General features: G+C 44.1%; 1 protein-coding gene across 15 annotated transcripts in view; it reads right to left on the reverse strand.

Annotated features, from left to right (window-relative positions):
* The window catches only part of PEAK1 (pseudopodium enriched atypical kinase 1), a 284,890-nt gene that overhangs the window by 231,488 nt on the left and 28,414 nt on the right, over positions 1 to 24,988 (reverse strand). The window contains exon 3 of one of the 15 annotated variants that reach the window (XM_044980247.1): positions 3,380 to 3,471. The exons of the other annotated variants lie outside the window; for them this stretch is intronic. The gene's annotated coding sequence lies outside the window, so the exon portion shown is untranslated. The remainder of the gene's footprint in view (positions 1 to 3,379; positions 3,472 to 24,988) is intronic. 15 annotated transcript variants of the gene reach the window in all.

Raw genomic sequence — 24,988 nt, forward strand, 5'->3', positions numbered from 1 at the left:
CGGCATTCTGCCCAAACCTAGGGCGGCACTGACGCTTTTTTTTTTTGTTTTGTCTGCTGCTCTGGCCGCCCTGTAGGGCACGGAGGAGGGGAGCGCCCTGCAGCAAACTCGGCAGGGCAGCCCGTGTCCTTCCCTCCCAGCAGACGGTGCGGCAATCGGGGCCGCGGGGTGAGCTCCCCGCTGAAGCGCTGGCCGCCCCCCTTCTCTCTCTCCACCCCCTTGCTCCCTCTCCCTCCCCCCCACTAGACCAGGCGCGCACTCTGTAGCACAGGGAGTCTCCCTGCACCCTGGGCCCGGCCGCCCTGTAGGGTTTTTTGTTTTGTTTTTTCCCCTGCTTTGCCAGCCGCGCCGTTGTCCCCCGTCTCCCCCCTTTGCCGCTCCAGCCATGGTTTTTTTTTCTCCCCCCGCTTTATCGCTCCAGCTGTGCTGCAGGTTTTTTTTTTCCACCTGCTTTGCCACTCCAGCCACAGTTTTTTTTGTTTGTTTCCTCCCTCCCCCCGCTTTACCGCTCCAGCCGCACACCGTGTTGGGTTTTTTTGTTTTTTCCCCCCGCTTTGCAGTTTCAGCCACGCCGTTTTTTGTCCCGTCCCCCCACCCCCCGCTCTAGCCACGCTGTGGTTTCCCCCCACACACACTTTGCCGCTCCGGCGCCCCCCCCCCCCTTTTTTATTTTTGTTTTGCTTGGGGCGGCAAAAAAGCCAGAGCCGGCCCTGGCTGTAGTTTTCCCACCCCTGCTGTAGATAATCCCCAAGAGGTGGTAGTTAGGTCAATGGAAAAATTCTTCTGTCAATCTAGCACTATCTGCTCTGGGGCTTAGGTCAGTGTAGCTACATCTCTTTGAAGTGTGTATTTTTCACACCCCTCAGAGACGTAGCTATGAAAATGGAAGTTTTCAGTGTAGACCAGCTCAGGTAACCTCCCTCAACTTCAGAGTCACAGGTACCACTTCTCACACTGCAATCACAATTCATCCAGTACTGTGCAATTTGAAAAGAATCTGGAAGATGTTGGTTTTCCACAGCAGGGCCTGCCTTTCGACTGTAGAGTCAGCTAATAGTCCTATAATCTCCCTGAATGCACATTCTTGGACTGAAGAAGCTCATCAAGTGAGTCTCATCAAAAAGGGTAACTGATAAAACAAAATATGGAATGAAAAATACATTATCTATAAACTCATCTAAACAAATAATGCAGAAAACTCCCTAGACAGCCTACTCAAGGGACAACTCCAACACCACATTAAAAAATCATTGTTTTATTTAACTTTTACTCCTGAGGGAATTCTGCACCACTGCACATGCACAGAATTCACATAGGTGCTGGGGGTGCTACTGCATGCCCTGGCTTGAAGTGCTTTCCATCATAGATAGGGTTAACAATTTGGTTCAGTGGCTCTCAGCATCCCACTTTACAAACTGTTCCAGAATGCCTGAGAATGTATGTCCCCTGCAGAATTTTTTTTTTCTCTACAGAAAATACTTTCTGCTGGAGAAGAGCTGCAGTTACACCTTTCAAGCACCAGGGGATGCTATGGTGCCAGAACAGAGGACAGCCACTCCTGGGCAGGAGCAGCCAGCTGCCGATAGAGAGCAGAGGAGGCTGCGTATCTTACGGCATCCTGCCCCTGGGGCCAGTTGAGATGACACGGGGATACCAGGGGAATGGACAGCTTGGTGCACATGGGGCTGCTGGGGACGGGGTCACAGACTGGGATTCAAAAGAGTTAGTGGGAGGGACTGACTGGGGGAGGGTGCAGGGACATATGGGGATGGGGAGGAGGGGTATCAGAGATTATTTCCCTCTCCCTCAGACTCCCCCAAGCTTTTGCACTGCTTCTAAGGGGTGTGAGAAATGTGTTTCTGTATTGTAGTATAAATGAATTGTTACTGAAAAGTTCTGTATTAATATGCCTAGCAAGGAACCTATTTGTCAAAAAACGTTTCCTGAATCTTTTTTTGCTATCTGTCTTGTTACAGACATACTTGCTGATAGGTATTTTTAAATAAATTACCAAAATACTTGAAACTGGCATGATTATACGGTGTTATTTTCACAAATAAAATTTGCAGAATTTTTAATATTTTGGTGCAGAATTCCCCCAAGAGTAAGCTTTATTGTTAGTAAACATTTTAGCAATCCAATACAGATATCCAGTTTTTCACTCAGGAGTTTTCTCCAGGTTTTCAATTTGTTTTCTTCTGCTGATTTTATTTATTTATTTATTTTTAAACACACATCCTGGTACTTGAATTTCATGTACATGAGTTAAAATGGGTCAACTCAAAACGACCGCTAGTGTGGGTGAACACTACAAACTGGCTTGTCTTCACTAGGATTTTAACTTGAGTTACCTAACTCTAGTTAACAGCACTTTTTCCTAGTGAAGAAGAGGCCTTGTTGACTTCAGCAGCCACCCATCCTAAATATATTCCCTTGGCACAACAGAGCACAGATCCTGCTCTCCCACCACCCCCAAAGTGTCACTTAATCAATGGGCACTTCTATTGGAGTCACAGGAAAAATGAATATCAGACCACTCCATTCCATAAACATAGGGATCCATGTGTGACAGATTTGTTTGCCCACTTGCTCTTTGAGGGATGGGGGTGGGGGGGTGATGGGTGTGCACCAGTCTTCACAGAGAAGGAACAATCAGGCTTTGGAAACTCAACTCATCCATTCTTTCACAGAGAAAGAATTACAAGCATCAATTAGCAGAAGAGGGGAACACAAACACCAACATGTGAAGTCTCATCAAAATAAGGAAGGGAAACTTTAACAGGCAAGATAATTCTAGAAGAGTTTCTATGAGCCTATTAATTATTAATTTGAATGCAGAACTGAACGGTTAATCTCTCTTTAAATCTGACACGGATTTCCCCATTAAACCAAACAAACTCAATTTGAAAAGTGTTTTTTTGCTAATAATTAAGCTACACAAGCAACCAAAGCTGCTTTCAGAAAGTTATTGTCCAGTAAATCTCATGACTCTACTCTTAAGTATGAGTAACTATTGAATCAGCATCTATACTCTTAATTGTTTCACAGTTCGTGGAGAAGACTAGTTATAGACAAAACACATACTGCAAGAATGCAGATGTTTAGGAGGCAGGTAAAAATGTAAGTAATCTGCAGGATGTGAACTTGGCTGTTAATTCAAGCATCTTAAACTTATAACAATTACCAACTTTGGTAAGTTTATCTGACGACCAGTTTCTAGGAGATCAGCGACCATATGACCAGGAGAGCTTACTCCTAGGACCCAGATTTGTTTTTCTGAATAAGAGATTCTTTTTTTCAGGTAAAAAAAATAGCTTCAGAAAGGAACAAAATCACATACTTAATACTTATTCATGACAATGTATATTACACTTGTTACCATGAGCAGTTCTACAATTCTACTACAATTCCAATATACACAGCAGTGGTACACTCTTCATCTGGAATGGTGTTCAGTTCTGATCAACCAACCTCAAAAAAATTAACAGAAATAGAGATTTAGAAGTAAGCAACAGAAATGATCATAGCAAAACTCTAAGATGGAGAGATTGAAAATAGTTGACTCTTTACCTTACAAAGATGATTTTTTTTTAAAAAGGATGCAATAAAAGTATACAAAACAATGAATGACATAGAAAAGGTACATCAGGAACTTCTATTTCCCCTTCCTTCAGATTGAAAAATGATCATTTGATGAAACAGAAAGGTGGCAAATTTGAAACTGATCAAAGGAAATACACAGACAACCTTAAAACTGGTAATTCCTAACTTTCAAGTGCTTGACTTTGCAATTTTAGCATTCTTTAAACTAGTTTTTAAATGTAAATAGAAATTGAGAGTTCTTTCACTCTACTTTGCAGCAGTGTGGAAAAGGAAAGGGATTTAAGGTCATTCACTGACCAAAAACTTTAACACAGCGTTAAGATTGACCAGCAGTGCCTCATTCCCTTCCAGAACACATCAAATGCACCTATACTTAAACCTCTGAAAACCAGGAAATACATAGTTATGAACCAGCCCCACCTCTCAATGTCAACTCTGCCCCCTGAAGCTGGCGAGAGCCACCGGGGTAATATTGTAAATATGTTTCAGCCAGGGCTGCGCTATAATAAGGCGACAGTAAAGCATGATTAAGTAAACATGCCAATTTATGTGATAAGTTGTGTTCCACAGAATTGTATTCTCATTCACCTGCCTGCACTACAAGTGCCACTCACTGTGTTAGCTATATTGACTGGTGTAGGGATTACTTACAACATGAAAAAGACGGTTACTCACCGTAGTAACTGTTGTTCTTCTTCGAGTGATTGCTCCTATCCATTCCAGTTAGGTGTGCGCGCCGCGCGTGCACGGCATCTCGGAACTTTTTTACCCTAGCAACTCCGGCGGGCCGGCTGGGCGCCCCCTGGAGTGGCGCCGCTATGGCGCTGAATATATACCCCAGCCGGCCCGTCCGCTCCTCAGTTCCTTCTTACCGCCCGTGACGGCCAGTTGGAACTGTGGAGTGCTCTCTGTCCTCCACTACCCTAGCTCTCGCTAAAGGTTCTTTGTATATAGTTAGTTCATAGTTCGTGTAGATAGTTGTTATAGTTAGCTAGTTAGGTTTAGTGTTAAGGTTAGGGGGGTTTCCCCTCCCTTTCCTCTCCCGGTGCGGGCTCATGCCCAAGGCACCGGGCTTTAAGCCCTGCGCAATCTGCCAGAGGTCTATGCCCATCGGAGACCCGCACGACGCCTGTCTTCGTTGCCTCAGCGAGGGTCATCGGACAGACAAGTGTCAGATCTGTTCTGCCTTCAAGCCGAGAACACGTAAGGAGCGGGACTATAGACTTAAGCAGCTCCTCATGGAGGCGTCGTTACAGCCCCCGGCACCGACCGCGCCGGCACCGAGAGCCTCATCGGTGCAGAGCGCACCGGCTGCTCCGAGCCGTTCCGGCACCGCGGCGCCGCAGCCTCAGCACCGCTCCCTTTCGCCTGCTAGCAAGCGTAGGCTGGCGAAGGCGATCGCTAAGTCCCGCGCTGAGGACTCAGCCAAGACTGTTGCGCCACCTGCCACTCCTGCGGTGGCCGTGCACCAGGCGGGCACCGGGCCCTTGACTCCGGCGCCGCAAGGGCCGTCGAGTCCGGCACCGCCACGCTCCCCGGCACCGTCCGCGGTTGAGCCATGACTGCCGTCGACGCCGGAGACATTCTCCGCGGCGCGTGAGCTGATACAGCTCGTAGAGGCACCGAGCCTCCGGCCCCCGGCACCGCCGGTGCGGGCTGTCGCGTCTGCCGGAAAACCGGCAATGATGATCCGGCCGCCCTCCGCGGACCGCTGGCACAGACGACGCTCCCGGTCCCGGTCACGCTCCCGGTCCCGAAGAAGGTTGCCATCCCGCCGATCTCGATCTCGGCACTGCTCGCCGTCCCGGTACCGGTCGCCATCCCGACGCCGATCGGAGTCCCGGTACCGTTCGTCATCCCGGTACCGGTCGCACTCTCAGCACCGATCCAGGTCCCGATCGCCGTCGCGTCAGCACCGTCGGAGGTCTCAGTCCCGGCACCGTTCCCGGCAACGCGACTCCCGCAGCCACTCCCGGCACCGCAGATCCCGCTCCCGGTCGAGCTCCCGGCACCGGTCGAGCTCCCGGCACCGCGGTGGCCGACGGTCTCGGTCACCGTCCCGGTACCGAATGGACAGACACCGTTTCTCGGCACCGTCTGCGGACAGACTACTGCCTTCGGCGGTACAATCCGTCAGCGCCTCAGCACCTCCTTGGCCACCCCGCCCGGCATCGGTGGCCTCCGGCGCTGGGTTCCCTGGGCCCAGTATGAAGCGCAGGGGGTACCGTTTCCCCCGAGAGACTCTGCCTCCGAGCGCAGGGTCCCCGAGGCAACGGTTAGCCAGGCGGCCCCTTCACCTCGACGGTGTAGCCAGCTGGTGTTCACTAGGAGTCTATCTACATTGCAGTTAGACACCTGCGGCTAGCTTGTGCCAACTGACTTGGACTCACGGGACTCAGGTTAAGGGGCTGTTTAATTGTGCTGTAAATGTTCGGGCTCGGGGCTGCAGCCTTGCAAGGTCAAAAAAAATGTCACTTTACAGTTATTTTGAATTTTAAGAATCCTCTGATGGAATTTTCAGATTATACCAATTAAAAATAAACATGAAAGTATTGTCCGAGATTTGTGCATTAGGTGCACAAAATAAAAAGCACAGAACTGTACAGGCTCTGGTGATTGCCTCTGTTTTCTCGGTACTGAACCTCTCTTTCATCCTTCTCAGAGTGATTTTTGTTAGTAGTAGTAACTTCTAGAATTTCTAAGATGCCATTGGTATTTCTTGCTTTATCCTAATCTCTCCTCTTGTCCTTGCAACCAATGAGTCTCCATCATGCTTAGTAACTATTTTACACCCAAATCTAATCATTCACCTTTACCTTGCATTACACTTGTCCTTGAAAGCTCGCTCCCAAAATTACTCACATCACCTTGGTACCTCCACTATCAGCTAGTAATTCGGCCACTTGAGGCTATTCTGATTGAAATACACAATTAACAATTTTTCTTAAAAGCTTGTGACAAACTGGGAATCATTTGGAGTTCTTCCCTTTGAGCATTTTAAGTTCCTCTCATTTCTTCCTCACAACAGAGCTTTTTGGAAGGTTTCTGTTCCTTCATATGGAGTCAGCTTGCTCTGGAGCTCAAAACTGCTATGAAGTTTCCAAAAGCTTGGAATGAGTGACAGGGAATGGATCACTTGATGATTACCTGTTCATTCCCTCTGGGGCACCTGGCATTGACCACTGTTGGAAGACAGGATACTGGGCTAGATGGACTTTTGGTCTGACCCAGAATGGCCGTTCTTATGTTCTTAACTGCTCACATGATGGCTCCAAGCACCTTGCTCCACAATTTTCTGCACATTTTCCTTCTTCTCTGACCATATCCAGACTCCTCCTAGTTTCCTTTATATACTCAGTAACTTATTCCTCTCGGCCATCCTCCTGTCAGCTAGCTAGCACTCTCCAGCATTGTTTTGTCACTGCACTTTATTTTGGTCTATTTTCTATCTCCCCTCCCATAATTTAAATGTACAGTGGTAATTTTGTTCTCATTTTCTTAAATAGACAATGTAATTTCTTCTTTTATTCTTTAAATTCCACCCAACCCCATCACAAGTGTGCTGACAATCTAAATTGGCTTGCTATAGCTGTGCTCTAGCATGTTGAAATCCATGAATACTGAAAATAATCTATCCTACTTTATTTCCTGCTCTAGTGATTTTTACAGGACTGAAAATCAGCATTGATTAATGTACTTTGTGTTGTGGTATCCTATTCTTGTGAATATCATTCATATACTTATATAGATATATAAATAAAGGTGAGTGTATCCTGCACTAATTGAAGTACAGGGAAGCCCTGAGGTAGCTGATTAGTAAGATATCTTGATACGTGTCCAGCTTTAAAGTTCTGACATGTTAAGATACAAATCCCAACTCCTACCACTTCAGTAGCATAACATTTCCAACAAGGAGACACTAACCCCATTGCCAAATGCAAATTGCTCTATATTAGCATCTGGGATGCTGCCAAGATGAAAGAGTACAGCAGTTGTATTGAACTATGTTTGTAAAAGATTTCATATCTTTATCCTTTAACATACGAAAAATATCAAATCGCTCTTAGGACATGAAATTATTTCACAATGAGTTAGTCTTACAGATTCACTTTATTTTCACAAATTTTTTATCTACAATATTCATTCAGCATGTAGGTGTGTGCACCTTATGAAGCCAACCTTCCCCATAGGTAGATGCCTTATAAACACGGCCCATATATGTTCTGGAATTCCACAACTGTGGAACTCTCCCCTTGCTGACTAACTGTGCTCTCAAATGTAAGCTCTCTCAAAAGAAACATTATATGTTCCTAGCACTTAGAACTGCAAATAAATATTAAATGAATGACTACAACAATAGCTTTGGGAGAGGTGTGAATTGTTAAATCTTTAGGTTAGCTATTTCACTGTTGATCAGGAACATCCATTTAATGTATTTATCCTACATTCCAAAATATATATTTTTAATCATAAAGACAAGCAAATATATGGTTCCTCCTTAAAGAGCATATAATCAACTACTTCATGTTCCTTCTTTCGTTATTTTGTGCACTTGTGTACTAGAGACATTTAGCTCACTGCTCAAAGACCAGAACTGTCTTGTCTAGATTAACTAATACACAGAATAACTTCCCAATAAATATGATGCAGTGTTTCCTCTAAGGATACATCTATACTACCTGCCGGATTGGCGGGTAGCATTCAATGCATCGGGGATCGACTTATCACGTCTCGTCTGGACGTGATAAATCAATCCGCTAATCGACGCCTGTACTCCACCTCGGCAGGAGGAGTAAGCGCAGTCGACAGGGGCGCCGCAGCAGTCGACTCACCGCCGTGAGAACAGCCAGGTAAGTGGAACTAAGATACTTCGACTTCAGCTACGCAAATAGTGTAGCTGAAGTTGCATATCTTAGTTTGAAAACAACACCCCCCTCCCCCCAAAGTGTAGACCAGCCCTAAAAGGGACCATTTAAGACTAAGTTAGGTTAAGTGATTTACCTAAAACCAGACTTCTCCCTCACTGAACCCCAAATACTCCGGTTCATCATCATCAATACTCTGCATTTAAAAAACATCTTCACATTTAAGAACTATACAGTGCTTTACAGACAGCAATAAATTCAGCTTCATACACCCCCCTGTATGTTATGCATTATCCTCATTTTATAGATGGGCAAGTTCTTTAACCTTTGTGTGCCTCAAATTTTAAGGTCACCTAGTGAGTTAGTGGTAAAGCCAGAAACAGAAATCAGATCTCTTCATGTAAAAACACAAGATCTGGGAGCCATTAGACCATGTTCTCTTCCAATATTGCAAGCTTTAGACAAAATTATACTAGTAAATGTATTATTACTTTATGAGCTTGCTTGCCTTTTGTATTCTAAATAGATTTAATTTTTGTGGCTCAGTACAAAAGTTCTATGATTAAGAGTCTCTCCAGTTCAAAGTTGATCATCACTGAATTACATATGTACTTTCAAATAATTAAGGGAACCACATCATGAGTGGGCTTTTATCTAAGGTAGGAACTAGACACTTTATAAAGTACTGTACTTTTCAAAACAGGAAGAAAGATACTTAATTGATCAATTAATTTTGAAGAAGAGTCAACAATACTGAGAAAATAGATTTGAGCAACCAGATTTGAAATTTAATATAAATCTAATATTTTAAAGAGAATACCAAAAGAGATCCATTCTTAGTTTTTCCAACACTTCCATGCTCACTTTTCTTTTCCTGCTGCTGCCACTCTCTTTTCTTAGGTCACGTCTACACTAGCACTTATGTCAGCAAAACTTTTGTTGCTCAGCTTTTCAGCTTTTGTTGGAAAAAAAAAAAAAGCGCCCCTCAGCAACATAAGTTTTGCCAGCATAAGCACTTGTGTGCATAGCACTATGTCAGCAGGAGATGCTCTCCTACCAACATAGCTACCGCCACTCGTTGAGCTGGTTTTATTTTGTCATTGGGAGAGCTCTCTCCCATCAACATAACACGGCTACACAAGCGATCTTACAGCAGCACAGCTATATCAGAACAGCTGTGCTGCAGTAAACTTGTAAGTGTAGACATGGTCTCAGTGGCATTCCTTTTTTGCAGAGAAGTGAGCAATGATGCCACCTCCCTATCCAAAGGCAATCAGTTTGTCACCATCAGCAATCACTATGTTGTTTAAAAATAGAAATCAATCTCAAAATGTGATTTGGCAAACAGCAGCTTAAACATTCAGTAGTTCTCTTTCGCTTCTTCACCATTTGCTATTTGTCCTTCCTAAAATGCGAGACATGAAAAGAAACATCTCAAATATAATTAACAGCTAGACAACAAAGAATATCACGTCATAAATTTTAACACAAATCCAGTGTGTGAATCACATAATCTTCTTAGTAAGAGTGCTCTTTGTATAACCAGCTCCCAGAATGTTGTGATGTTTCAAACAGTTGTCTTCATTTTCTGATAAAGACTACTGTGACTTTTCAGGGAGTCACCAAGAGGCCTTGCCAGGAGTTAAGGCAGCAACTGCTTCCTCCCAACATCTGTCATAACTGAAAAGCCAATGCCTTTACATTTCTTACAATCTGCTGCATCAGCTTTTTCAATATGGTTAGTTCTCACATATGTTACATACCTGCCAAACAAATGGCACAGAAAAACAAGATTCTGAAAATTCTAGAGCATAGTAGGGCATTTTCTACACTAAAGAAATTTTGCATACTAAACACAATAAAAAGATCATGGGACTTAAGGTCCACTTCAATAAGGCTCAGGACAATAATAATCCATTTGACGCAGGGAAGACCACCTCTGGTCTTTGAAGAACTCATCTGAATCTTTGGTACTTTCCCTTCCACACAGGAACCATGAAATGCTGTGGTGAGACAACAAGAAGGGGACCAGAAAGATGAGGAGACTGAAAGAGATACCCAAGACTTTATCATTATAAGGCAGACTAGAGGGAAATCGCACACTGCCAGAACTTTGTATTTTTTCTGTGATTAAATAAAAGGCTCCATTCTCCAGAGATCTCAGTTTGGTAATTCTATCATCACTAATAGATTAAGAAAATCACTTTTTTTTTGTTAAATAGTTTACTGTGGGACAGGAAGGGCAGGTCACCCTTCAGTACTGACACATCTGTTGCAATACAACAGAAAATGCATTTTACCAAGTGGGTAAAAAGAACTGAGATGGGGAAACTTATGCATGGAGAGAAATCTACTTTTTAACACCACTCCTAATGCCAATTGATATGTTACATCACTCATTTGCTAGAGATACTGATGCACATAACAGGTATCACCACTATTTAAGGTCCAAGTTTCTTCAGACTCCCTCTCTTCTCAATGAGCCTTTCAAATGTATTTAATGTTATTCTTAACAAGCATTCATAGTATAACAGTAAATATATTTATATTAGTTTAAAAGAAGAAAGATTCTAATATGCAATTAGTCAGCCAACTAGATGGTTTTATATGACAGCTTCAGAGTTCTTCTCTAGAACAGACAAAATGTATTGTTCATACAAGCAAAATCATCAAGCTATTGACTGTAGAGGGTCCCTTTCACAAAATCCAAAGATTCATCAAAAAGACAATGCATTTCACTTTGTCATCCCAAGGACAATGGGACTTCAATGATATTTAATTGTTTGTCAGTGGGGATGAGTTTGGAAGTTTTATAAATGAAAACAGAGACAGACTAACATTTCTACTGTCATCAATAAAGCAGTTCAAAGCCAGTGTCAGTAAGACATAGTGATTGATTTCACAGTTCATTGGTCCAGACAGTGTTTGTAAACCACTGACCCAAAAACACAAAGGATTGCTCAGGGCCTCTTTAATAGGGTATGTCAACTGAAGAGACTTACAGACTGTTATACAATGGAAATCTATTGGAAACCAAAGGGTGGTCTGACAATGTTTCCTAAAAGTCCTTTAAAGAATTTATTTTAAACAAGCCATATTAACCTAGTTAACTGAACAGTGGTCAGACAATGCTAAATTAGCAAACTTTTCTAATTCCTCTCCCTCCTCCCTGGGTCCATAATACGTAGTTGTCTCCCCTTATCACAGCACTACTGTACAGCTACTAAAAGCTTGCTAGGAAACTGCCATCAGTATCTAATTACAGTACAGCTAATTGATTTTCAAAAACACATGTATAGGTTTGAAGTCAAATGAATGAAATTAACCAGCAAAAGTCAAACATTTTAAAGTGCTAAAGACCCAATAGCTAATTCAAAAGCTTTAATACAGATTCAAAATTGACATTATAGTACTAAGGTGCTAGTAAGACTGGACTGCTTCAGATCTTCGGTGCAGAAAGAGCCTCATTTAATGTTACAACTATCACCTCCCCTTAACTTTTATTGATACTTAAGACGGCTGGATTCTATTGTGTACATTCCAAAATTGCACAGCAAAAGAAGCATCTCATAATGCATCAATTAACTTTACAAAGTTGTGTCCATTATAACATGAACTTTCCTAGAAAATGTTTCAGGCACTTTGGTGGTACCTACGCTAGTCATAAGAACATAAGAAAGGCCGCACCGGGTCAGACCAAAGGTCCATCTAGCCCAGTATCTGTCTACCGACAGTGGCCAATGCCAGGTGCCCCTGAGGGAGTGAACCTAACAGGCAATGATCAAGTGATCTCTCTCCTGCCATCCATCTCCATCCTCTGACGAACAGAGGCTAGGGACACCATTCTTACCCATCCTGGCTAATAGCCATTTATGGACTTAGCCACCATGAATTTATCCAGTCCCCTTTTAAACATTGTTATAGTCCTAGCCTTCACAACCTCCTCAGGTAAGGAGTTCCACAAGTTGACTGTGCGCTGCGTGAAGAAGAACTTCCTTTTATTTGTTTTAAACCTGCTGCCTATTAATTTCATTTGGTGACCCGTAGTTCTTTTTTTATGGGAATAAGTAAATAACTTTTCCTTATCCACTTTCTCAACATCACTCATGATTTTATATACCTCTAACATGTCCCCCCTTAGTCTTCTCTTTTCCAAACTGAAGAGTCCTAGCCTCTTTAATCTTTCCTCATATGGGACCCTCTCTAAACCCCTAATCATTTTAGTTGCTCTTTTCTGAACCTTTTCTAGTGCTAGAATATCTTTTTTGAGGTGAGGAGACCACATCTGTACACAGTATTCGAGATGTGGGCGTACCATGGATTTATATAAGGGCAATAATATATTCTCAGTCTTATTCTCTATCCCCTTTTTAATGATTCCTAACATCCTGTTTGCTTTTTTGACCGCCTCTGCACACTGCGTGGACATCTTCAGAGAACTATCCACGATAACTCCAAGATCTTTTTCCTGACTCGTTGTAGCTAAATTAGCCCCCATCATGTTGTATGTATAGTTGGGGTTATTTTTTCCAACGTGCATTACTTTACATTTATCCACATTAAATTTCATTTGCCATTTTGTTGCCCAATCACTTAGTTTTGTGAGATCTTTTTGAAGTTCTTCACAATCTGCTTTGGTCTTAACTATCTTGAGTAGTTTAGTATCATCTGCAAACTTTGCCACCTCACTGTTTACTCCTTTCTCCAGATCATTTATGAATAAATTGAATAGGATTGGTCCTAGGACTGACCCTTGGGGAACACCACTAGTTACCCCTCTCCATTCTGAGAATTTACCATTAATTCCTACCCTTTGTTCCCTGTCCTTTAACCAGTTCTCAATCCATGAAAGGACCTTCCCTTTTATCCCATGACAGCTTAATTTACGTAAGAGCCTTTGGTGAGGGACCTTGTCAAAGGCTTTCTGGAAATCTAAGTACACTATGTCCACCGGATCCCCCTTGTCCACATGTTTGTTGACCCCTTCAAAGAACTCTAATAGATTAGTAAGACACGATTTCCCTTTTCAGAAACCATGTTGACTATTGCTCAAGAGTTTATGTTTTTCTATGTGTCTGACAATTTTATTCTTTACTATTGTTTCAACTAATTTGCCCGGTACCGACGTTAGACTTACCGGTCTGTAATTGCCGGGATCACCCCTAGAGCCCTTTTTAAATATTGGCGTTACATTAGCTAACTTCCAGTCATTGGGTACCGAAGCCGATTTAAAGGACAGGTTACAAACCTTAGTTAATAGTTCCGCAACTTCACATTTGAGTTCTTTCAGAACTCTTGGGTGAATGCCATCTGGTCCCGGTGACTTGTTAATGTTGAGTTTATCAATTAATTCCAAAAACTCCTCTAGTGATACTTCAATCTGTGACAGTTCCTCAGATTTGTCACCTACAAAAGCCAGCTCAGGTTTGGGAATCTCCCTAACATCCTCAGCCGTGAAGACTGAAGCAAAGAATCCATTTAGTTTCTCCGCAATGACTATCATCTTTAAGCGCTCCTTTTGTATTTTCATCGTCAAGGGGCCCCACTGGTTGTTTAGCAGGCTTCCTGCTTCTGATGTACTTAAAAAACATTTTGTTATTACCTTTGGAGTTTTTGGCTAGCCGTTCTTCAAACTCCTCTTTGGCTTTTCTTATTACACTCTTGGACTTAAGTTGGCAGTGTTTGTGCTCCTTTCTATTTGCCTCACTAGGATTTGACTTCCACTTTTTAAAGGAAGTCTTTTTATCTCTCACTGCTTCTTTTAGATGGTTGTTAAGCCACGGTGGCTCTTTTTTAGTTCTTTTACTGTTTTTCTTAATTTGGGGTATACATTGAAGTTGGGCCTCTATTATGGTGTCTTTAAAAAGGGCCCACGCGACTTGCAGGGATTTCACTTTAGTCACTGTACCTTTTAACTTTTGTCTAACTAACCCCCTCATTTTTGTATAGTTCCCCCTTTTGAAATTAAAGGCCACAGTGTTGGGCAGTTGAGATGTTCTTCCCACCACAGGGATGTTGAATGCTATTGTATTATGGTCACTATTTCCAAGCGGTCCTGCTATAGTTACCTCTTGGACCAGCTCCTGCGCTCCACTCAGGATTAAATCTAGAGTCGCCTCTCCCCTTGTGGGTTCCCGTACCAGCTGCTCCATGAAGCAGTCATTTAAAGTATCGAGAAATTTTATCTCTGCATTTCTTCCTGAAGTGAAATGTTCCCAGTCAATATGGGGATAATTGAAATCCCCCACTATTATTGGGTTCTTAATTTTGATAGCCTCTCTAATTTCCCTTAGCATTTCATCATCAATGCTTTTTCCAAAAAACAAAACAAAAAACAAACAAACAACAAAAACCTTTCAAGTGGTTCTGCTCCATCACCAGGAATATTTAAATAGACAGGGCTCCTGCAGCAGCCAGCACCCTGCACAGAGTAAGTGTAAATGACATCGTAGTGAAAACACCAGTGACCAGAAGCGCATTGTCTACACTAGCATTTCACACTGTTGATACTATCTGTGGCGCTAACTTGGCGGTATCAATTTTAGGAAATACGGGGGGGGGGGGGCTATAAAAAAAAACAAAAAACAAAAAAAACCACCCACCCCAGAATGGATCCCTCATGGAAAACCACATTTTCATTCGAAAGCTCTACTATGCAGTTAAATTAATTTCATGTATGGAGGCCTCAAGTCAGTTACAAACTCCTCATAGAGCCCTCCACTGTCTGTTCACTGCTTACTCTCTTCCCCACTATTTTTACATTTGAAAGAGGAGACAAATATAGAAACTTTGCCTACTGAATCTCATTTCCAGAAACCTAGACCTAAACTAATGGTAAAGCAACAAGCTCAAGGCCTCCTGTATATTCCTCTCAAGATGCTTTTGTAGTAGACTGCAACTGCACATTTAAAATTAAAACATGGCAGAGCAAGGGCTAGTTTAACACTAGGATTGTCAACTTTCTACTTGCACAAAACCAAACACCCTTGCCCTGCCCCCTGCCACATCTGTCCTCTGAGTCCCTGCCTCTGCCCCATCCCTTATCCAAGGCCCTGCCCCGCTCACTACATTCCCCCCCTTGCCCTGTCACTCACTCTCCCCGCCCTCACTCACTCAGGCTGGCTCAGGGGGTGGGGTGTGGGAGAGGGTGAGGGCTCCGGCTGGGGATTCAGGCTCTGGGCTGGGGGGTCGAACTGAGGGGTTTGGAGCATGGGAAGGGTCTCCGGGCTGAGGCAGGGGGTACTGGCTCTGGGTGCAGGTTTCGGGGTGGGGTCATAAATTAGGAGTTCAGGAAGGGCTCCAGGCTGGGGCAGGGGGTTGGGGTGTGTAGGGGGGAGTGAGGGCTCCAATTGGGGGGGTGGGCTCTGGTGTGGGGCCAGGGATGAGGGATTTGGGGTACAGGAGGGGGTTCCGGCTGGGACTAAGGGGTTTGGAGGGTGGATCAGGGCTGGGGCAGCGGGCTGGGGCATGGGAGGGAGTCAGAGGTGCAGGCTCTGGTCAATGCTTACCTCAAGCAGCTCCTGGAAGCAGTCGTGTAACCGGGTCCTTTCCTCTGCCCTCCCCCCCCGCCCGCTAAGCTCTTTGCTGTTCCAATAAAGCACTGCGAGCCTTTTCTTGATGCAGCACCCGTGGCTTTTATTCACACAAAGTTCCCACCACCAGCGATACTATTTACAGAGCCTTACAGGTCTTACTGTCTCCTCTTTTACAGGGAGTCTCCCCCAGCCTGGAGACTGCCCTTTCCCTGGCCATTCCCCCCCTGCTCTGGCTGCCAGCCAGTCTTTATGGCTCTTCAACCAGCAGGCCCACAGGTGCAGCCAGTTCCAGAGGCCAGGCACCAGACTTCTCCCCAGCCCCAATCTATTTCCCCTGATTGGAGCTGGCTGAGCAGGGGCTAATTAGGTGCCCTTGCAGCAGCACCCTGCTACAAGTGGCATGTCCCCTCCCTCTGGCTCCTATGTGGAGGCAGGGCCAGGCAGCTCTATGCACTGCACTGCCCTGTCTGCAGGCGCTGCCCCCGCAGCTCCCAGCCAATGGGAGCTGCGGAGCCAGTGCTTGGGGTGGGGAAAGTGTGCAGAGCCTCCTGGCTTCCCCTACTCAGAGGAGCCGGAGGGCAAACATACGGCTACTTCCGGGAGCCGTGCAGAGCCATCGCAGGAAGGGAGCTTGCTTTAGCCCTGCTGTGCCGACAACCAGACATTTAACAGCCCGGTCAGGGCTGCTGACTGGAGCCACCAGGGTCCCTTTTCAATCTGGAATTCCAGTCAAAAACCAGACACCTGGCAACCCTATTTAACACCCTTATCATAAAAATCAACAATTATTCCAAATGTCAAAAAAATATTTTATATATGATTGCATTACACTAACACAAATTATAATACAGAAGACATTATAATACAGAGAAGCAATACAGCACAATCCAAGACATGTTTTTTCAGTATATTAAAGGTGCAAGACTAAGGCCCCAATCCTGCAAAAATATATTGATATAATTTTAATCATGGAGCTTATGTCTGATTTCGATGGGCTCTCTCACATGCTTAAGGTTAAAGACTTGCAAATGTGCTTACCAGATTGGAGGCTATGCTGGTCCTGTATCATTTAAGTTCTAATAAGTGTGTCATTAAGGGAGAAAATCAGGGGGGGGATGTTTCAAGCTAGGAAGTTATTTAACACTATTCTGTCTTTTTCCACTCTTAAAAAGCACTAAGACTAAAATGTTGCTTTATATGTTAATCTTAATTTGTTTTCCAGTGCTCACTTGAAGAGTTGGTATTGCTGAAAGAATTAGAAGCTGTGAGGTAAAATAATCATGGAGATGCAACATTGCCATAACCCCTCTAAAAGAAGCAGTGGAAAGGAGTTTTCCGCAAAAAGGGGTCTGCACAGGTCCTCTTTCTTACATGATGAGAACAAATGAGAAGAAATCCTGTTTACTATTTTTAATTTTCATCATACACTTCCCACCTAACATGCAGTCTTTTTGCCATTAGTTGATGGTTGTATTGCCAAACCCAGTTCAAAAATCATGAGGCAGATTCTCTCCTTCCCACTCCCATCCCCCAAAATGATGAGATTTTATTTTAATTTTAAATAGCACTTTCTGGTCCAGAGATTTGGGGCCACATTTTTAGACCGTCTTTTGAATTTTGAAGTCCCCCTGCCCACTCCCAATGTGTCTGAGACAATAAGGGTGTACAACAGAGAGTAACATGATTTTGGCCCCTGCTACAAGAGCTCCACTGAAGGATTCAAACGAGACATGGTCCCATTGTACTAGGCACTTTGCAAATACATAGGTACAAGACAGTCCCTGCTTACAACATAGTAGGAAGTGTGGAAGCAGGGAAAGAATTAAGAAGGATTTGAAGGGAATTTTAATGCATGTCAGTCAGTTAGCAAGAGTTAGGCCAGCTGTAACCCTAATGACGTGAGACTTGTAGAAGCAAGGATAGTGTGAGGCGAGAGGAAAAGAAATGTGTAAAAAGTTATTATGACCTTGTACTGATAACCAAATATGCAGGCTGGTGTCTTCTAGGAGTGAGAAAAATAAGATAGCAGAATGGCTTATGTATAAACAAAATGCAGTTGTTGCTTATTATTGTCTGTATTATTGCTAGTTATTGTCTGTAACAAAGGTATAAATGCTTGCTGTAATTGTTTACCAGTTGAGAGACCTGTCCGGGACTGGGGCGACCCTGTGTCATAGGGCACTCTCTCCCTCCATTGTAATTACTGGAGAAATAATAAAGTATTTGATTTTGCTGCACCCAAAGAAAAAGCGAGAACTGAGTTTTTCTCCGACAATGTTCGTCCGGGATGGCAACGCCCACGGACCCACAGACGGCTACTACGGATCATTCCCCTTCGAACCCCATGGCGCCCCATGAGAGGTATGAGACCTTTGAAATCTCTATTAGGGTATTGGAGGAGGACTGTCCGTGGGGACGTCTGTCTCTGTTGGGCTCACGCCATCTGAACTTATTGACTGTGCAGTAAGATCAGATGCAGAGTAGTATTGGGGAAAGGCCCCAACAAGGTTAGTTTATAGCAGTACTGGGAACTGCTGAGTTGCCCAATAAGGTAAATGCATAAGGTAATGCATAGGTAAATGCATTAGAATGCACCGGTGCTGAGGGGTCGTCATACCGCCTCATGGTATTGGGTCCGGACCAGGTAAAGATGCATCGTGGTTAAAAAAAAAAAAAAAAAAGGAAAAAAAAAGAGAAAAAGAGGTGTGTGTGTGTGTGTGTGTGTGTGTGTGTGTGTGTGTGTGTACACACATCACATACAGTCCCCAGCTAAAACCCCTACAACGCATCATCAGGGATCTACAACCCATCCTGGACAATGATCCCACACTTTCACAGGCCTTGGGTGGCAGACCAGTTCTCGCCCACAGACAACCTGCCAACCTGAAGCATATTCTCACCAGCAACTGCACACCGCACCATAGTAACTCTAGCTCAGGAACCAATCCATGCAACAAACCTCGATGCCAACTCTGCCCACATATCTACACCAGCAACACCATCACAGGACCAAACCAGATCAGCCACAACATCACCGGTTCATTCACCTGCACTTCCACCAATGTAATATATGCCATCATATGCCAGCAATGCCCCTCTGCTATGTACATCGGCCAAACTGGACAGTCTCTAAGGAAAAGGATAAATGGACACAAATCAGACATTAGGAATGGCAATATACAAAAACCTGTAGGAGAACACTTCAACCTCCCTGGCCACACAATAGCAGATCTTAAGGTGGCCATCCTACAGCAAAAAAACTTTAGGACCAGACTTCAAAGAGAAACTGCTGAGCTCCAGTTCATCTGCAAATTTGACACCATCAGCTCAGGACTAAACAAAGACTGTGAATGGCTTGCCAATTACAGAACCAGTTTCTCCTCCCTTGGTTCTCACACCTCAACTGCTAGAACAGGGCCTCATCCACCCTGATTGATCTAACCTCGTTATCTCTAGCTTGCTTCTTGCTTGCTTATATATACCTGCCCCAGGAAATTTCCACCACTTGCATCCGAAGAAGTGGGTATTCACCCACGAAAGCTCATGCTGCAAAACGTCTGTTAGTCTATAAGGTGCCACAGGATTCTTTGCTGCTTCTACAGAACCAGACTAACACGGCTACCCCTCTGATACTGTACACCAGTGTGAGTGACTGTTACCGGAAGACGCCCAGAGTACCCTGTGAAGCGAAAGCTCGTGACCAGGACTACTCTAACGCAAGCCCGGTAACTAGTGGATCTTTAGGAGATCCGACCCTCGGTGGGCTGACTCGGCCTGGCATAGTCCGGCGAGGAAGCTACCTGGGTCTAGGAGTGTGTGAACCCATCTTCCCTCTCCTTTCCTTTCCGTGTGGGCTACTGACAGTCTGATCATCTCACTGGACGCAATCAGAGTAAGCGGCGCCGTCTCCCAGAGACTAGCCGACGCTCTTCGCTGAAGGGAGGTGTAGGAGAGTCATAGTCATCCTCGTTAGTCTCTCCTGTGTGAGTACCCTGTAGGGAGAAATCCTTAGTTTATGAGCCCCTAGCGCGGACAGGGCACCCTCCCTGTGTGTGTAAGTGGAAAATGGGGGAGGGACAGTCTAAACATTCCACCTTACCCCTTAAGGGTACCCCAGCATATTACATGTACATACATTATGGTCCTAAAACCTGCAGGTATTTAGAGAATTGGAATCTTTACACGCGTGAAAAACTATCTAAACAATGCCCATTAGAAGGTACCTTCAATCTAGGTAAGATCATACATCTCAGAGGAGCTTTTAATCACCAAAGAAAAGCCTCTGACAGTGTGAGTAATTTGTCTAGGATCGGGTTAATTTGAAATTCAGCTTGGCTTAGAGATAAAAAAGAGAAAGTTGCTCGACGTTCAAGGTCAAGAATCAACGCAGACTATGCTAAGTACAAAGAAAAACTGCTTTCGGCCCCAGCTGGCTGTGGGGGCTGGTGTGGCTTGGTGACACTGGAGAAGCCCCAGGCAGCCGACCTGGACTGGAATCTCTGAAAGAGACACCACAGGAGAGTCCAGGGTGTAAAAGAACAGCCCTCCCAAGAGCGGAAGCATGTTGGAAATTCTGGACAAGCTGTATACAGGATAATCTCCCGTCCACCTATTCCCCTTCTCTGAACGTTATACACAGACGTGGCCAGTCTGGACATGTGTGAGTATTAAAATGGCTTAGGGCTTGGAGCATTCATGTTTTTCCTCAGTGATGTGGGAGCGTTCCCAACACTCTCCATTGTTGTTTTATTGTTTTTAATGAAGCTTAAAACATGGTGTGTTTTATCTTCCCCCAACGTCCTGCAATGTCAGCCTGATCACCTGACATGAGAGATTGGTAACAGAAATTTGTCAGTTTGGTGAGCAATTGAGAATGGGGGAGCCCTGCAGAATTTACACCATCTATTTGTTTTACCCTTGTTATTTTATGTTTGCTTTGCTTGGTACTGTTGGTGTTATATGTTGAGGATTGCATGATTAAAGGTGTGCCCACTCTCAGCCACAGTAAGTCTGAGAACTAGAGAGGGGTTTAGCATTCCTCTCTCCACCCTGGTTGACCGGGAAGGGTGGCAGGTGGATCTACCCCCAGTCGTAGCAGGACTGGGCAATAGAATAGTTGGAGAAAAGGGAAGAGATGTGTACTTGATAACTAGAATTGAGCAATTAAGATCATAGATCATGAACCAGGCAGCAACTCAAACCTGTGCCCAGGGCAAGTTGCAGGCCCTGAGACAGGACTTCCAGTTAGAAAAGGAAGCCCTGGCTAAGCAAGTATCGGTCCTTCAGGGACTCATTAAAATTTAACCATTTGTGCTCAGCATATGCCGTAACAGCAGTGTGTTTGCCACAAGAGGAAATTGAATAGTTAAACCCCAATGGGCCATGCGTTTTTGCCCAGGTGGCAAGCCTCATGAGGGAGGATTCGAATAGCCTTGTGAGTAAGAATGTTTAAGAGAAGAGACCAGGAAGGGTGGGGGCTAGTTGAGAAGCCCACCCTCCTAGCTAAACTGGTATTGGAACAAGTTGGTGCCCATGGAAGGGACGGTTCAGCGAGAAAAGCAGGATCGGGCCCAGGCGGGCATGCAACAGACAGAGAGATTGGAAAACAGGTTGGAAACTTTTGAGGGTGCAGTGGAAGGAAGGAGTAAGTAAGTATAAGCATGGGGATTTCAAATACCCAGGAGAATATTTGGAATGGTGATTTGAATTGATAAGTGATTTAAGCAAGTGATTTAAGGAAGAGTTAACTCTGTAGTTGCTGGAGGGAACAGCAGTTGAACTTTGTAAAAATGCTAAAGAGGAAAGTTCTTGGTGTCTTTTGCAATGTTTGTAAATAAATTCAGACAAAGAAATTATTAAATTGCAATCATTTGGCTATGAACAATTTCGTTGAATTAGCTAAAGAATGTATACAGTGCTACGTAATTGAAATCCTATTAAGCTCTAAGGGGCACTATGAGAAGTGCTTTTCTTTCAGTGTTTGAAAGCAGGAGTTAGAAGAAAAAAAGCCATCAAAATTCTGGTAAAGATAATTATGTCCCTTTTAAAGTAAGAATTTTTAAGTTGTGCATAGCTTTGGATCCAGAAGCAAGCCAGAAAGCAACTGTATTAATGCAAATTATCTAACTGATAAGGTAGAAGCCACTGAAACCTGGGCTGCCTATGGAACAAATACAAGGAAATATGGGGTAATTCCTCTGTTTTGCCTGAAATCAACAAGGGTATTTGTATATTTTAAGTAATAATTGACTGCCCAGAAGGGGTAGACCTCTGTTTTTGTCTTTCAGATAATCAAAGAAAACTAATGCCAGCTGAACAGCATTCAACGTACCATGATTTACTGGCACAGTAATAACTATGTTTTGTGTTCTATGTTCTGTCTTCTGGTGTTTGTCTTGTGACCAGAATTGTTGTGTTTAATATTTTCATGGGATGGTCTGGTTTGAAATCAAGTGGAAGTGTTGAATTGAAATGCAGATACTTGTTTTGTTCAACTTAGAATACAAAGTGTTTGGATACATCAGAAAAATGAGATATACTAAAGTCTAATACATTTTCTTAAGTAAGAGAAAGAAACTACATTGGCCAAATCTTTTAATTGAAAATTGTTATTAAAATTTGCATATTAACAGTCTTTGGAAGCAAGGACATGAAAAGTTAACCCACTCCCCATATTGTACATGGGATCCTTCTGGCTACCTCAGATTTCTAGCCAGAGGGCTGGGGATATTAGGAAGCTATTGCTGTTGTTAAATGTACCGCTCACAAGACCCCTCATGATGAAGTTACCCGTGGAAATGCTTTGGCAGACTCTGCAGCCAAAGCAGCGGCACTTTCCGTACCTCAGGCTGAAAATACTTGTGTCCTGATAGAGCAGCCTTCACTAGCCTCCCTTGAGGATCTGGCTAAGATCCAGGAGGCTGCATCAAGAACCGAGAAACACTCTTGAAGTGCTGCTGGATGCATTTTACATAATGATCATCTTTGGCGTGCCCCGGATGGTCGCCTGGTGGCACCGAAGATGTTAATGCCCTATCTTGCTCGCATATACCATGGAATGGCACACGTGAGCAAAGGGGGGATGGTTGCTGCAGTTAACCGAGATTGGTGTGCACCCAGTTTCCCTTCTGTAGCACATTCCTACTGTCAACACTGTGTGATTTGTCAACAGCACAACATTGGTAAAACTGTTAAAGCTAAGCGGGCAGCCCACCCTCCTCCTTGGGGACCTTTTGTAAATATTCAGATTGATTTTATTCAAATGTCTAAATGTTGTGGTTATGAATATGTATTAGTTTTAGTTGATGTATTTACCAATTGGGTTGAAGCTTTTCCTTGCAGGAAAGCAGATGCCAGGACTGTTGTGAAACTTCTGCTTAAAGATTTTTATACACGTTTTGGCATCCCTGTGAGTATCAACAGTGATCGTGGAACTCACTTTACTGGACAGATTGTAAAGGAGTTATGTGCAGCTTTGCAGATCCAGCACAACCTTCACTGCCCTCACCACCCACAGTCTGCTGGGACAGTGGAACGCCAGAACGGGATTTTAAAAAATAAACTGGCCAAGATTTGTGCTGAGACAAACTTAAAGTGGCCAGATGCCCTTCCTTTGGCACTGATGTGTATGAGAGCCATTCCCAATCGAAAGACTGGACTCAGCCCTCATGAAATTTTGACAGGATGCCCAATGCGACTACCAACTGCACCCCCACTAACCCTAGCTCAGATGGACATTCATTTGATGGATGACATAATGCTTAAGTATTGTCAGGCACTAATGAAATGTGTTAAGTCTTTTTATACACAGGTGAAGGAAGCATTACCGAAGGATCCTGTGCAACCTTGCCACTCGTTGGAACCAGGAGACTGGGTCTACATAAAGATCCATCAACGAAAGACTGCCTTGGCTCCACGCTGGAAAGGCCCTTTCCAAGTCCTGTTAACCACCAACACTGCTGTGAAGTGTCAAGGACTACCTGCCTGGACCCATTCATCTCACTGAAAAAAAGACCCCTCCACCTCGGGAGGACACTTCTACTGATGATCAGCGTACTCCTTCTTCTAGTTCTACTGTACCTTCTGGACAGCGGAGAAAAAGGACAAGGTGAAGTGCTCGTTAACCTCTCCCTTGTCCACTGACAGATCTACTGTGCCTTTAAACTTTTCTAGAAAAAGCAAAGCCATTACAGGGTGATGTGCTGGCAACGTCTCCCCTGTAGAATGCTGACCCACAACTGTTTTGGGAAAGAAGAAGAAACACTCACTCCACTGACATTGCCAAAGTCCAGGAATTCCTGACCAAAAAGGACATTAAGAACTGACCCTGGTGAAGAAATGAAGAATTATACACTGGCAGGAAGAAATTTGTGGGACCCCTGCTTGGGAATGTGGTATTGATTGGATTTTGGGGGTTTATTCTACAGGCTGCGCCCTGTGTTTTGGATAAATCCTTCAGCATGTATTGCCCTCCCTAATTGGATTTTAAATGACATTGCCCTTATCCAGTTTCCAGATCACTTTTACATACCCAGATTGCTCACAAGGGGCTGCCATTAGATTAGCACAACAGAGAGCCTGGGTTATTTCCTATGGAAGAAGATGGAACTGACCAGATCCCTGTGGGCTAGGGCCAATAGTGCAGCAGCCATTTGGAGTATTCTTAAAAGCCAAGAACATGATGAGAAATTGGGCCAACTAGAAAAGGCCACTAGCCTTATTTCTGGAGCTCAACTAACCCAAGTACAGGCTGGAGTTGGTGAGTTACATGTCATTTCCACCCTTAGTTCTATGACCCAGAAGTTATTGAGGGAGATGGTATTGAATATCACTGAGGCTGGGAAGGCATTGCAGTGGGATCTAGCATGTTCGGAAATTCAGGATTTCCTGAATGACCAGCTGATGGCCATTCGGAATGATCTTGAGCACCAAGCTTGGCCCACTGCCCTTACAGACACATCAGGAGTACCATCTAATCTGTGGCCA

The sequence above is a fragment of the Mauremys mutica genome, chromosome 11, assembly GCF_020497125.1.
Source record: "Mauremys mutica isolate MM-2020 ecotype Southern chromosome 11, ASM2049712v1, whole genome shotgun sequence".
Taxonomy (NCBI): Eukaryota; Metazoa; Chordata; order Testudines; family Geoemydidae; genus Mauremys; species Mauremys mutica.